Below are 14,980 nucleotides of genomic sequence, written 5' to 3'. Positions count from 1 at the left end.
CATACCTCCATCGGCTTTGTTTCTCTGTGCGGTGGATCTTTTTATATGGTGGTTTGTTATTCCAAATAAATTTGTATGCGGAAGAGTGTAATTTTTTCCAGTAACCATCTGGAGGGGGTAACGGTAGCATTGAGCTGATGAAGTTGATTCTAGGTAGGACGTCCATCTTAACTATTGATACCCGTGCCTGTACTGAGTTTTTAAGTTTTGACCACCTGTCAAAGTCGTATTTAATTTTATTTTGGATTTTTATGTAATTGTGCTTCACCGTTTGGCTTATGGTAGGGAATACTTCAACTCCCAAACATCTAAAGTGTTTAACCATTGGTATCTCTTCTGGAAGGAGTATATTTTTTTTGCAGGGGCGTTAAGTGGAAGGAAAGCCGACTTCGGCCAATTTATCTTAAATCCCGATAGATCGCCAAAGTCATCAATCAACTTGAGAAGATGAGGCATTGCGGTGTTAGGGTTTTGCATGAACAGTATTACGTCGTCCGCATATAAACTAATTTTATGTTGTGTGCCCTTGATTACGATTGGTTCTATGGATTGGGATTGTCTTATATATTGTGCTAAAGGCTCTAATGATAAATCGAATAGTCCGGGACTAAGAGGGCAACCCTGTTTAGAAGAGCGTGATACCGGAAAGATTTCGGAGGTGATTATACCTGTTGTAATCATGGCCGATGGGTCTTTGTATAATACTTTAATCATATCAATGAATCCTTTTTGTAACCCCATCCTTTCTAATACTGCCCATAGATACGACCATTCCAACCTATCAAAAGCTTTCATTGCATCCAGGGACAGCATCGCCTTAGGTGTGGTGTCGTCCTTGCTGGCATCTAGTACGTGTAGTAATCGTCTTATGTTATCAGTGATCAAGCGGCCTCTTATGAAGCCAGTTTGATCCGGATGAACTAAAGACGTCATATGCTTTTGAAGTCTGATGGCTAATACCTTAGAGTACAGTTTGATATCGGTTCCGAGGAGGCTTAAGGGTCTATAACTACCGCACTCGTGGAGTCTTTGTCTTTTTTAAGGAGGACTGTTATGGGTGCAATATTGTCGTTCTTATGGAAGTTCCCCTCCTTGACGGAGTATAAAATCATATTAAGTAATAGGGGTCCAATTATGTCCCAACATGAGAGGTACATTTCTGGTGGGATACCATCTCTTCCAGGAGCCCTACCACTTTGCATTTCGGATATGGCCTTCCTGAGTTCCTCTAGTGTGATAGGTGTTTCTAACTGTTTAGCGTCATCCTCTGAAAGTTTGGGGAGGTTAATTTGATTAAGATATGTGTCCATTTTGTTTTGATCGAAGGTCGTTTCTGATTTATACAAGTTGGAGTAGAACTCTTTGAATGTCGCGTTTATTTTTTTCAGGGTCTGTAACTAGTCCTTGTTGTGCTTTAATGGTAGTTATATCTGCAAATTTTGCATTAACTCATAATCGCATAGCTAGTAGGTGACTTGGTTTAGAACCTTGAGAGTAATGCTGTTGTCTTGTGCTACGTATTTGTACTTCAGATTGTTGTTTATAAATGGCGTTAATCTCTTTTTTTAGCACATTAATTTGAGTTTCCAGTCGAACCGAGTCGTTGTATTGTAAAGAAGTAAATAACGTAGAGTAAAGCGTTTCCAGTTCCGCCAGTTTTGAGCATCGATTCTTGCGTATTTTGGAGGAAAAGCAATCGGTGAAATCCTTGATCAATCCCTTTACCGACATCCATAACATTCTGGGGTCCTGCACCGAATTCGCATTCTCCAGTAGGAATAAAGAGAGAGCTTCTTTGAGTTGTGTAATGAATTCCTTGTTATTAAGCAGCATCGAGTTAAATCTCCATCTTGGGGCTCGGGATGACAGTATACCAAACTATCCTTTTAGGAGTAAATAACAGTGATCTGATAATGCATTGGGTACCATTTCCACATCATAGTTATCAAATAGTCTCGGGGATGCAAAAACATAATCTATTTTGGAAAGTGTGTTATGTCTTGCAGATCGACAAGAGTACTTCCGGGTCGTGGGGTTGAGTGATCGCCATAGATCATTTACACCTGTATTCTTCGACCAATCCTTTAACGCATTAGATGAATTTTTCTGTTCGTTGGAAAAGGAGGGATAAGATTTATCCATCCCTGGATCCCAAATGGCATTAAAATCCGTACCAATTATAAATTAGTATTCAGGAAGGTCTAACATTGTTCTGGTAAGTGTAGTGAAGAAATTAACTTCGTACAAATTTGGGGCGTATACCGCTACCAACGCTATTTTCCTGTTTTTGTGTACAATCTTAGCTATAGTTATCCGACCATCTGCATCAGACCATACTCCCTTCAATTCAATATTCAACTTCCGTTTTACGACTATGGCAACTCCACGGGTTCTCGTTCCAAAGGAAGAGTGACTAATGTTATGGTATATGTTGTCCGCTAACGTAGCTATGTCTTCCCCTAAAATGTGCGTTTCGCTTAGCAGAGCCACGTCAACCTGTTTGTTTTTCATCAGTGTGAGCACGCTTTTGCGTTTGTGTTGATTATTTATTCCCCCAGTATTCCAGATCATTATATTCAAACTAGCCATAATCTATACATGTTGTTGTGTAGTTGTTGGTAATGCTTCTGGAGTGCGAATCTACAATGGATATACATCCAACTATTGAGGTCCCGTTGAGAGCCGAGCTTAAAAACATACATATATACAAATAATAATTCCCTAAGTCCCCCTCCCTCCGAGAGTCGTACAGGACTGTGTTCCATAGACACATCCTACGTGTATGACTCCCTCCCTTAAGCCACCGGGTTGCCCAAAATGAGCCTTCTAACCCTAACCTTCCTATGCTAATTGCCATATGATCTAAAACTTTCATTCTAATTTAATAGAATGTCACTCTTGGTCTTGCGCCTTCCCATTAATGTAATAAAAATAGTGTGAAAAATGAAAAATATACCTCCATTGATATATTTATTTGAACCTTCTACTAACTTGTATATGTTGGAACCTTCAGAAAAAAGGAGAAAAAGAAAAGAGAGAAGAAAAAAATAAAAAAAATAAGAAATAAAATAAAAAACAAAAAAAGAGATTTTTAGAACTAAATTATGCAAATCCCTAAAGCAGTGGAGCAATTGCTTAAAATATTAGAATAACCTTGTCATGCTTATACCTTTAGATGAGGATGATGTTTTTAAAACCTTATTGAACTTCCATGTCTGGTTCATTTGCATATACATACCGGATGTTATTGTTACAGGCCTTCATTGTAGGAGTACAGTGTATTCTAGAAAGTTGTAGAATACCCTTGTAAATTTGTAAACACTGATGTTATGTTCCAGAATGTTCTTCCTGTCCAAGAGTTATGACCTTCTAGTGTTTTCCAGTATATTCCAGTGTGTCCCTGAGCGGTCGAAAGAAGAATCCAGAATATTCCAGAGTGTTCCCAATGTCCATGTTGGATTATTGCCTGCCCAAAAACCAGAAATCTATAAATATAGTGCCTATCGTTTCATATTAAACACTTTGTGCCTCAGTGTTGCCTACAGGCATATCTGCTGTCACTTTTGTAGTTGAGCCGTGGCAGTCATTCTAATAAAAATAATAAAAAGTAAGAAAAAGAGAGAGATGAATAGGCTTGTCTTCTGAGACGGGCCTATGGTGCGACCGGCTCCCGGGGGCCGATATCAAGTTGCCTCAAGTATTCTTCGGCGTCTTTAGGCGAGCGTAACCCGAATCTTCTACCATCTTCCCCCAAGATGGAGAGGGACGCTGGGTAGCGAAGGCTGGGTTTAAGTTTTCTCCTGTAGAGCTTCTGCAGCACCTCTTTGTAAGGGGCACAACGGGAAATGGCCTCCCTGCATAAATCCTCGTAGAAAGACACTGGTTTGTCATTATATTTCAGTCTCCCCCATTGATTGCGTGCCTCTCTGATGATCGCGTCTCTTATTTCTGTTTTGCGCAGAGTAGCAATGATAACCCTCGTCTTGTTGGCTTTGGGGTCCCGTGTACCGATTCTATAACAATGGTCCACTAACGGCACTGTGGGGAGGATCTGTTTACCTAGAATTCCAGCTAACACTGTTGGAAATGTGTCGTCTGTGCAGTTGACTGATTCATCCAATCCCACAATACGGACATTATATCTACGGTAGTGACGTTCGGTCTCGAGCCGCCTCTCCATTGCTTCCTCTTCGATGTCTTGTATTTTCTTCCAAAGCGCTTTGTCCACCTGTTGTATCTCCGCCGCTATCTCCATGAATCCATCGTGAACCGTGTTCTTGTTCTCCTCGACTTTCAATGTGATATCGAGCACATTGTTTTCCACTGCAGTAATACGCTCGGTTTGATTTGCGGCCGGTATTTTAACCTCTTTGAATTTAGCATCGATGTGTAATTTGAAGTCGTCCATCCGATCCTTTATCAGGATAGTCAGAGACCTGAAATCGGGTGGTGTATCCTCCCTGCCTGTATCAGTTGAGGTTGTAGGAGCGTTGGGAGTCACGGCGGAATTGTCTGATATTTTCTTCTCAATTACCACTGCTTTCTCTTTCACGGAGCTCATCCCCGCTGGTGCCGTTATATTGTCGTCTGCTGTCTCCCTCTCGGGGCAAGTCGTCATCGGGCCCGTTATATTATCAGCTACTGTCTCCCCAACGGGGCAAGTCAACATTGGTGTTGTTGTATTGGCGGCTGCTGTATCCCTCGATGAGCGTGTCACAGATTGCTCCGTTGTACTGTCTACTCCGTGTTTCTTTCCAGTCTCTTTCTTTTCCTTAGGTCCCATGTTGAATCTTTATTTCTTTTGATATAGTTAGTAGAAGGTCTTATTTAATATATACGGTGAGGTTTAAACTCATTAGTGTTGTGCAAATAAGGTTTTGAAGCTAAATTAGCGTTGACGGGAGCGGAGCTTTGACCAAACGTGTCTGCTACATGTTGTTCTCAAACCGGAAGTTTATTACCTTTTTTCAACTGCAAAGTAAAACTTTGTCAACATGTTTTATCTAATAAAATAAAGTTCAGTCTGTTCATCTCACTTCAATCATTTTTATTGCAGAACATGGTATTTTCTCAAGCAGACAGATGTAAAAACTGTAATCTGTACCTGACATGTACCTGACAAACTGAACTGTTTGTATTACAGTCATATTCCAACTTAACTGAATGCACATGTGTGTGTGTGTGGACTACTGTACTATTACAGGTATTGAAATGAACAATGCAACTTCCTTATACACATTTTTTTATGAATAATTAAATATCGATATTGCAGGAAATGAGTATTGAAATAGTTTAAAATATTCAGAATCGATATGTATCGAAAAATCGATATTTTTGACAACACTAGTGTGGATGCGAATAATATGTGTATTCTCTATCTAGTGTGTGCATTGCTCTCCATATGTCCATGATTCCTAATTCTGCCATTTGTATATTCATATATTTGCTAATGTTTGTCCTCCATTTCTTTGTGCTTGTCGTGTCTATGTCATAGTTCAGTACTACATTGAAATCACCTGTACAGATAAAGACCCCTTCCCCTTCCAACGCTATGATATCAAAGACAAATTACGTGTTTAGTGTATTCCACTAAAACGCTATTATCGCATCTTTCTCTGGAATTACTCAGAAGCACCCAAAGTTATACTCATATTCAAAATGCTATAAAACGGAAATGTACCGATGAAAAAACAATCCGTTTTGTACATGTTGACTGGAAGCAACTCACTGATAATCGACGGGTGTATTAGACCCATAGCTATAATTTAAGATATATTTTAAGGACTCGCAAATCTCGCAGTCCCCCCATTGACTTACAGCGGTGGCATACTAGCGCCATCTCGTGGATTAAGCAATGGCGCTGAATGAGTTAAGGCTCTACTTGAAGCTGCACGGTCCAGTAATAAAATAGATTCCTCAAGCACTAACAGCCTGTACGTGCACTATGGTGCTCTCCGTGGTGCTGAAACCTTCGGAGGCGCATTTCTAGTATTCGGACTACGCTACGTCTTCAAGAATTGTGAAATAGGCACAGCATATTGGCACGTGAACGTTTTAAGTGCATACAACATTTTAGAGTAGCTTCGCTACAGCACGGCCATTTTGAACCGAGTGTGGAATTTCAGAATAATAGTGCATCACTTCTCAATCAAGCACAGCACAGATATATAGCCTATATATTTAACTTATATTTAATTTAAATTTTTACTTCTTACCACTTTCAGCGACACGCTTAATCCCCATCTCTGCCGCTAGAAGGCCAGCTTAAAATAGTAATTTCCGCTGTGTTTCACGATGTTTGCAGAGCTGGGTGTGTGTTCTGTATTATAGCTGTGGAGACAATGGTATCGCTCATTTGACAGACACTACTTGTAGTCCAACATGTAAAAAAGAGTTTGTTTCTACACACTGTATTTTGTAGTTCATTACACGCTAAACATTGCGCATTTCCAAGATAATCCAGTCTTTTTTCATAGATCGCGAGATAAAACGCATTATGTGCAATAAGACAGAATCGTTCTGGTTGATTCCCTGAACCCCCAAATAAAAAAGGTATATTACATATGTACCTTCACAAAATCATCAAGGGGTTGGGGGGGGGTAGTCTTACCCCGAAAATCCGATCGTTAGAAAAAGCCTCGTTTATGACCAGTAAAGTAAGCCACTGTGATCGTTACATAAACAGGTTTCACGTTCGGTAAAATAGACATAGAGGGTCCTTACCATAGCCAGAAGGTAATCCAAAAAGAATAATTCCAATGATCCCATCTAGGGCTGGACGGTATGGTCTAAAATTTATATCACAGTATAATTTGAAGCATAAACGGTAACAGTATATATCACGGTATATTAACTTATCTTAAAATGTCTATATGAATGCTTCTGAAGGGGTAAAACTAGGGGTGCACCGATATATCGATCGGGTATCGGTATCGGGCGATAAGTGCCTTGTTGACTGCTTATCGTTAAGCTCGATAAGCTCAAATTTGCCGATGGCAGTGGCCGATAAATATCCGTCAATTTGTGTCGCGTCAAACTGGTCCACACGTTCAAACTTTGAAAAAATGAAAACAACACTGAAACCTCGCCTACTCCTCCGACGTTCTGCAAACTTGTCACAAGCATTCTGGCACTAGCTGAATCTGAATTAGATTATTCGTTCTACTCACATCATACAGGGTACATGTAACGTTAAGCTAACGTGTTGTCCAGTCCACATGTTCAAACCATGGGGTTTCAGTCAAGCGAACTGCAGTGCACGGACCATTCATGGACCACACACATTGACAGTGTTGTGAAGAAGGCACGACAACGCCTCTACTTCCTCAGGCGCCTAAGGAAGTTCCAAGTCAGTCAGAAGATCCTTAGGAACTTCTACTCATGTACAATAGAGAGCATCCTGACTGGCAACATCACCTCCTGGTTTGGGAATAGCACTGCACAAGACCGTAGCAGACTACAAAGAGTGATACGTTCAGCCGAACGCACAATTGGAGGGGGGCTTCCCACCCTCCAGAACATTTACAACAAGCGGTGCAGGGGGAAGGCTAAGAGAATCATCAAGGACTCCAGCCACCCGAACAACTGCCTCTTTGAACTGCTGCGGTCAGGCAAGCGATACCGGAGTCTTAAGGCGAGCACAGAAAGACTCAGAAGAAGCTTCTATCCCCAGGCCATCAGGCTGCTCAACGAACAATAAACACTATGCAACAACCATCAAATGCACACAGCACACACATCCACACGCACACACTCACTTTAAACAAACAACTCACTGCAGCACCCACTTTACACACTTTAGAACACCTAAACACACTTTACACTTTATATTTATTGGTAAAGGATTTGCACTACAACTCGTACACCTTACTGTAAATTGTACCTAAATTGTACCTCATCCCATTTCTGCTCTGCACTATATAGTATTGTATATTAGTACATTGCATAGTATATTGTATATTGTATGGTAACTCAGTTACTTCTATTCTGCATCGAACATTGTACATATGTCTATACTGAACACTGTGACCTCTATTTTTACTTCTATTTTACATGCTATACTATTTTATTTCATACTTATCTTGTCTAGCACAGTCTCTGGAGCGTAACAGTAAGAAGCATTTTGTATAAAAGTATTCTGTACTTCTGTATGACAACTATTAAAGAAACTTGAAACACAACCCCCGCCCACACACACGCTACTGCATCAACGTTACTTATCATTAACAAAGGCATTCGTTTTGTGGCATTAACGTTATATAGTTACACATTCAATAACATCAGTATATTTACCCGACCATAGCAAGCATTGTTGGTCATTCATATCTCACAGTTCCTTCCTTTGCTCAGAGAGGCTGAGCCCGTACTGAATTGTACCCATTCTGCAATCTGTTAATACAGTTTTCAATCAGACAAATGTATAGAAAAGCTTTTATTATAACATTCGTTGCAGTAAAATCATTATGCCTCGTTTGGTACTCCTGCGGAGCACTGGTATCCTACTCGTGGGCCGCGGGGAGCTAGCATTATTAGCTCTGGTAAATTTGTTGTTGCTTCTCTCGTCTAGATCAATGGCGGACTTCCCGGAAGTAAAAAAACGAATAAGCGCTTGCCGATTGGTTAGAAAGGCAGAGGTGGGTGCAAGCGGTGTGACGTAATTGGCAGAATCGACTGTCAATCAAAATGGTTCTGTTGTACCTGACACGACACATGCGTCGCAAATTTATGGGATCACGGGAGAACATGGGCTTTGTTTGTTTGTTTGTTTGTTTGTTTGCAGTGAGTGCTGTCTCTTAAACTCTTAAAACTCATAAACTTTTTAGTCAAGTTAGTCTGTTAGGTTATGAAAGCCAGTGGGTATTGTATGACTCAGACTTCAGCAATAATCATGAGCATTATAAAATAAAAACACACATGGCATGGTGGAATATTTCTTGATGTTTCCATTTTTATGTAAGTAAAGAGGCCTATGTTCATATCGGTGAGCACAATTTGTAAGACAAAAAGAGAGACGTGTAGCCTATTTATTTATTTAATATTTTATTTATTCATTTTATTATTATTATTTTATTTGTTGCCATGCCTAAAATAATAGTCAAGCATAGGGCTAAAACGTTTTCTTAAAAACAATAATATATTTTTTTGTTATATGAAAGAATGTTATAATAAAAGCTTTTCTATACATTTGTCTGATTGATTGATTGAAAACTTTATTAACGGATTGCAGAATGGGTACAATACAGTACAGCTCAATACAACAACTCCTAAGACTGGAGGATGGAGACCAGAAAAATACTTTCAGCTTGTTTACATAAGGGTCCTCCATTTACAATTCATCAAAACATTTAGAGACATACAAATACACAGTAATATCATAAAAAAAATATATATAAAAAATACATACTTTTTTTTTATGATACAAATATCGGTATCGGCCGATTGTGTTAGTTGAACTATCGGTATCGGTATCTGCCGCAAATTTTCATATCGGTGCATCCCTAGGTAAAACACTGGTATGGCAGCTATTACTGTACTCTTGTATTACTTGGACATATTTCACATAGTACAGAGGTATTTTAAGAACATTTATTGTGCAAAACTGCAATAGAAAAATGCAAAACCTTTTCTCAAGTGTCTCCAGGCAGGTAACATAATGCATATCTTGGATCCAGTGCTTTGACCATGTCTTTAAAGCCCTTTCGATCGACAGTTTGAAAAGGAACCATGTCATTACAAAACAGTGACAGCGTTTGTTATGTCGGTCCACCACTGGCTTTTTTGTCGTTTAACTTAAAACGTAAATAATCAAAAATAATTAAATTATTCTGTTACAGCTGCTGAGCTATACTATAGCTAATGTCCATCAATATCTTCCTTTTTAATGAAATAGGTTTAAGAATCGAATCAGGATTGTTAGCAGAGAGAGAGAGGGGTGGGGAGACAGAGTGAGAGAGAGGGAGAGAGTGAGAGAGAGGGAGGGAGGGAGGGAAGGAGAGAGGGAGGGAGGGGACTGCTGCTAGAGTGGAACTTGGCTTGCTGAGGCTACATCAACACAGGCTGCTAGGAGTGGAGCTAACGTTAGTTTTCGGAGGCTACATCAACAGTTAACATTACATAAGGTTTTAGCGTGGGTGGGCATTCCAGAATGGCGAGGATGCAAAGCAAGCTAACGTTAGCAGCCCCCTCCCTCCACACTGTGGTTACGTCATTGCTACTTTAGAGTTGCTCTACCGGTCACAAGGTATAGTAAAAATCCATACCGTAGCACAAATTCATACCGTGTATACCGTATACCGTTTATACCGTCCACCCCTAATCCCATCGGCAATCGCGATTACTCGTTTATATGTAATTACTAGGGCAGTCAGTTTATCGCGTTAATTAGATTAATTAATTACACAGCAAATAATCGCGTTATGAAAATTAACTAATTTTTTTTTTTTTTTTTTTATAATTTTTTTGTTGTATCTCATTCATTCCATAAGCATGTAGAATACACATTTACAGATTTTTTTTTAATATGGTCCATTTGCATGTTCTTGGTATCTGATTCTAGGGACATCTATGAATCTCAGGGAATGTATTCCCAGTGTCAGAAATACTGTGGGCTAGATCCACAAAGAATGGATTGCACGGTGCAAGTTGCACCCTTACTTACAATTCATTATGAATTGAAAATGGGGGACCCTGATGTAAACAAGACGAAAGTCTTTCTCTGGTCTGCATTCCCTTAACAATTGTGTGTATTGAGCCGTACTGTATTGTACCCATTCTGCAATCTGTTAATAACATTTTCATTCAATCAATCAATCTGCGCGGTGATTGATTGAATGAACATTTTATTTTGAGTAAATTGTAATGAACCAAATGAGAATATCAATACATTTTTTTTTATCTTTGACTGTGAATAACACCATGCTCAAATTGACCAGACCTGAAAAATCTAAGCAAATTAATAGATGGAAGATGATTAAACAGAAGGTTTTGTAGATACAGTACTGAATTCTGCCATCCGGACACATGCAATTTGAAATATGATTATAGAATATAGAATATGAGGCATAAAATGGTAATGCGATTAAAATGCGATTAATTAGATTAATTAATTACAAATCCTGTAATTAATTAGATACATTTTTTTAATCGCCTGACAGCACTAGTAATTACACGTGTTTACGGGACCCTATAGGTTTTCAGGGGATCAGATCTGCTAGCGATTGCTTTGGAAGAGCTCCTCCCACACAGAGTGAGCCTCGATAGTCCGGTGCATTCATTGACTATCCTGTTGCCTTTTTTTTTTTTTTTTTTTTAATCTTTTTCCCCCTCCATTTTTCCTCCGATTTTCTCCCATCCCAATGTTAGTCGTATGCCAATTCCCAGTCCCTTCCTGGTCGCTGCGCACTTACCCCCCACAGTCAGATCATCTGGGAGAGTGGAGGCTACCACATGCTTCCTCCGACACACGTCCAGCCAATCACCGCTTCTTTTCACCTGGCAGCGCGGATTCTCATTGAGAGGGCGTAGCGTGTGGGAGGATCACACTATCCCCCTCAAGTCCTATCCGCGCTTAGCAGGCGCCCCGACCGAACTGTAGGAGTCGCTGTTTACAACGACCCGGACCCACCCCGCCAGCTTCTCCCACCCTCTAATACAGCCAATTGTATTAGTGTGGACGGCCAGCCAAGCTGGTGACAACCCCGGAGCTGTGAGCTGGATTCGAACAGGCGAATCCAGCTCACAGCTCCGGGGTTGGTGACGAACGCAATCTCCGCTTGGCCACCTAACCGCCCCATCCTGTTGCCTTTCTATCAGAATAAAAAATGTAGGCGATACTGCCACCTAGTGATATTCGATCGGCATTGCAATTCCAACGTATACAAACGACCCAGGGACGGCTAGAATGACCCGGATGATTTAGAATGGGGATCAGAGGGAAAATATCAAAGGATCTAAAAACTTAATATTACGTGTTTGGCGCTCAACCGCTGGCGAGCAAACACGTAATATTACGTGGTTGGCGCAGAATGAGTTAAGAAAAAGCGGCATGTTTTTCTTTATAAAGAGAAGCATCTCGGCTTTGTCGCAGCTCAGTCTGTTTCTCTTCTCATCTATAACATGAGACGCAGCACTGAACAGCCGCTTGCTGTCCGTGCTGGTGCATGGGGCAGATAGGTATCTGTGTGCCGTCTGTGCCAGTACAGGGACACGGCTGTGATTATTGCTCCAATATCCAAGTGCACTCTCATTTCAGGGAATCTCACAGAGGGAATCACGTCGGCAGCCGATGCCTCAGATGTGCTCATTTCTCTAGTAGTCAATTGTTCAAACGGAGAGAGAAGTGTGAGGATGTTTTCAACTAATCCCCACTGGTGCGCATTGAGAGTTACGGGGGGAGGTCATAATCTACGGAATATGCAGCGAGTGTGCACTTCTGTTCTAGAAGGCTTTCCAGCATATAAAAGATTGAATTGCACCATGCTAACATTACCAGACATGAGAAATTGCCACTGAGCTCATTCTGCACCTTCTTGATCACGTGTACAAAACATCTAAGCAAATGAATAAAGGGCAGATGATTTACAGGAGGTTTCGTAGATACTAGGGGTGGAACAGTATGCATTCGAACCGTACACCGTTCGATACAACCTCCACGGTTCGGCGCATGTGTGTATTGTTCGGTTATATAACGTTATCCTTGAGCTAGGCTAATGTTACGTTAGCTACGAGCTAACTAACTTTAGCCGCGAGCTAGCGAGCTAACTAACGTTAGCCGCAAGCTAACCGTGGAAATTCTCACAGCAAAGTGACTCCACGACACAGTTCGATTAGTGGGGAAGGGGGGTATATTGACGAGGTAACAGAGGTTCAATGATAACTGTTTGTGTTCAACGAGCCAGGAGACTAGAGCGTGTGTATCAACTGTGCGTCTGTATTGCCAACCCATAACATCCTGGTCCCTGCTGCTGGGTGTTGAAGACAGAGGTTCTGTGTAGGATTGTTAGTAACTGTCTAACTGCATATATATCTGTTCACACTATTAACTGTCTACCTGCATATATATCTGTGTCCACTGGAGGGCGCCCTAGGCGGAGACACTCAGGAGTACTACCAGGTGGCGAGTATAAGTAGCTATGTCTCCTCCCACTTCTTTCTCTCCCCCCATGTCTCTCAGTGAGAGAAGACCTGTAGAACGTTAGGTTATGACTATAACCAAGTTCTGTTAGTATAGCGACGCTCGGCATCGCTCTCTGCACTATCTCGCATACGTGCACGCGCACTGAATAAAGACCACAATGTACCTTTAATCCCAATATTCGTCTGACCACACCCCTATCAGCTTACCCATATAAGCAGGGGTGGGGCCACCCACTCGCCTCCTTCCCAAGCTTTCGCCACAAGGCGAGGTCAAAGGCTGCAGCGGCGTCGGATGCCGAGCGTCGCTATACTAACAGAACTTGGTTATAGTCATAACCTAACGTTCTGTATCGTATCGCTCTCGCTCGGCATCGCTCTCTGCACAAGGGAGGCCGAGCGAGAGCCAACGGCCGACAAATACACCCCGCTGACAGCCCCCCACAAACCATCAGAACAGGGAGGGCCGAGCCCCCCCGACCCACCCTAATGGCGGGCACCCCCCCTATTAGGGGCTTCACGGGAGGGCGACGGACCCGACCGTGCGAAGAGGCACTCAAGCAACTCAACGCACAGGGTGAGCAGACTGTGGCTTGACCCCACGACTACACACACGCACAACCCGCATGCCACCCGGGAACGAACGGAGGAACAACCTCGTTACTGCCCCCAGAATCACGGGGTCAAGGGCAAACCCAACCCCGTGGCAAGGCCGTAGCAGCGGAGCGCGAAGGAAGACCCAGACCCACCAAAAGGACTGGACTCCCTAGAATGGGGGCCCGGAGAAGTCCATGATGCCAGCATCAAGACCCCACCAGGTGGGCACGTAGTGCCCCGCCCCCCACATCGCCAGCGTATTCGGACAAAGGCCCCTCAGTTACTGCACCTGGTATTCCCAGGCGGAATCCCATCCAAGTACTAACCAGGCCAGAACCTGCTTAGCTTCCGAGATCGGACGAGATCGGGCGTGTTCAGGTTGGTATGGCCGTAAGCCGAGCGGGCCCTGTCCCCCCAATAGTACACCGCCTGGCACACTGACCCTGCAGAACAGGCAGTCAGCATGGCCGTAAGCACACAAAAAAGGTTAACCAACGGAAGCAGGCAGCGCACCGGGGAAAAACCAGGCAACAGGCTGTTAACCCTAGCCTGGAGACTGCGGACGAGACAGGCGCCAGAGGGGACAGCTGAACACAGCCGCCCCGGCGGAAGGAGCGTAAGCTGGCGGTGTTGCATGACCAAGCCTCCATTTAAAAACCCCCACCCAGAGGGGTCGAGGCAGAGAAGGCTGACACGATTGGCAGACGTCATGAACGTGCAGGGGCACCCTCAAACGGTGAACCCGGGAGTTGACACTGCTCCAACACACCAGGGAATCAACCACCTCGGTGTTACCCAATGCGGTGGTTGTTCCTATAACCCCTCAAGAAAAAACTCCAAAACACACCTGCGGGTATACACCGGCTATACCGCAGTACAAGTGTTTCAGTTTTCAAAAAAGGGTTAACCCAGGCCTACGGGTCGACGAAACATTACTTCGGACCGGGCCTGGCGGTACGGGAAGCACAGGGTCACCAGAGGAGGTCAAAAACCACCCCCACAGGCCCCTCTCCGCCATGCGTGAGAGAGGAGCGAAAAAGAATGGAGAACCAGCCCCTAAGCACACCGTACTTGGGATTCCCAGGCGGTCTCCCAACCAAGTACTAACCAGGACCAACCTGTGTAGCGGCCGAGATCCGACGAGATCGAGCGTGTACAGAATGGCATGGCTGTAAGCCATTACGACAGTGCTGAGTAAAAACATACCCAACCAGGGTCTCCATAGCGCTTAACCCTGTGACACCCAGACCGA

This window comes from Notolepis coatsorum, assembly GCF_963971535.1.
Source record: "Notolepis coatsorum genome assembly, chromosome: 3".
Lineage (NCBI taxonomy): Eukaryota > Metazoa > Chordata > Actinopteri > Aulopiformes > Paralepididae > Notolepis > Notolepis coatsorum.
Note: the sequence above shows the minus strand (reverse complement) of the source record.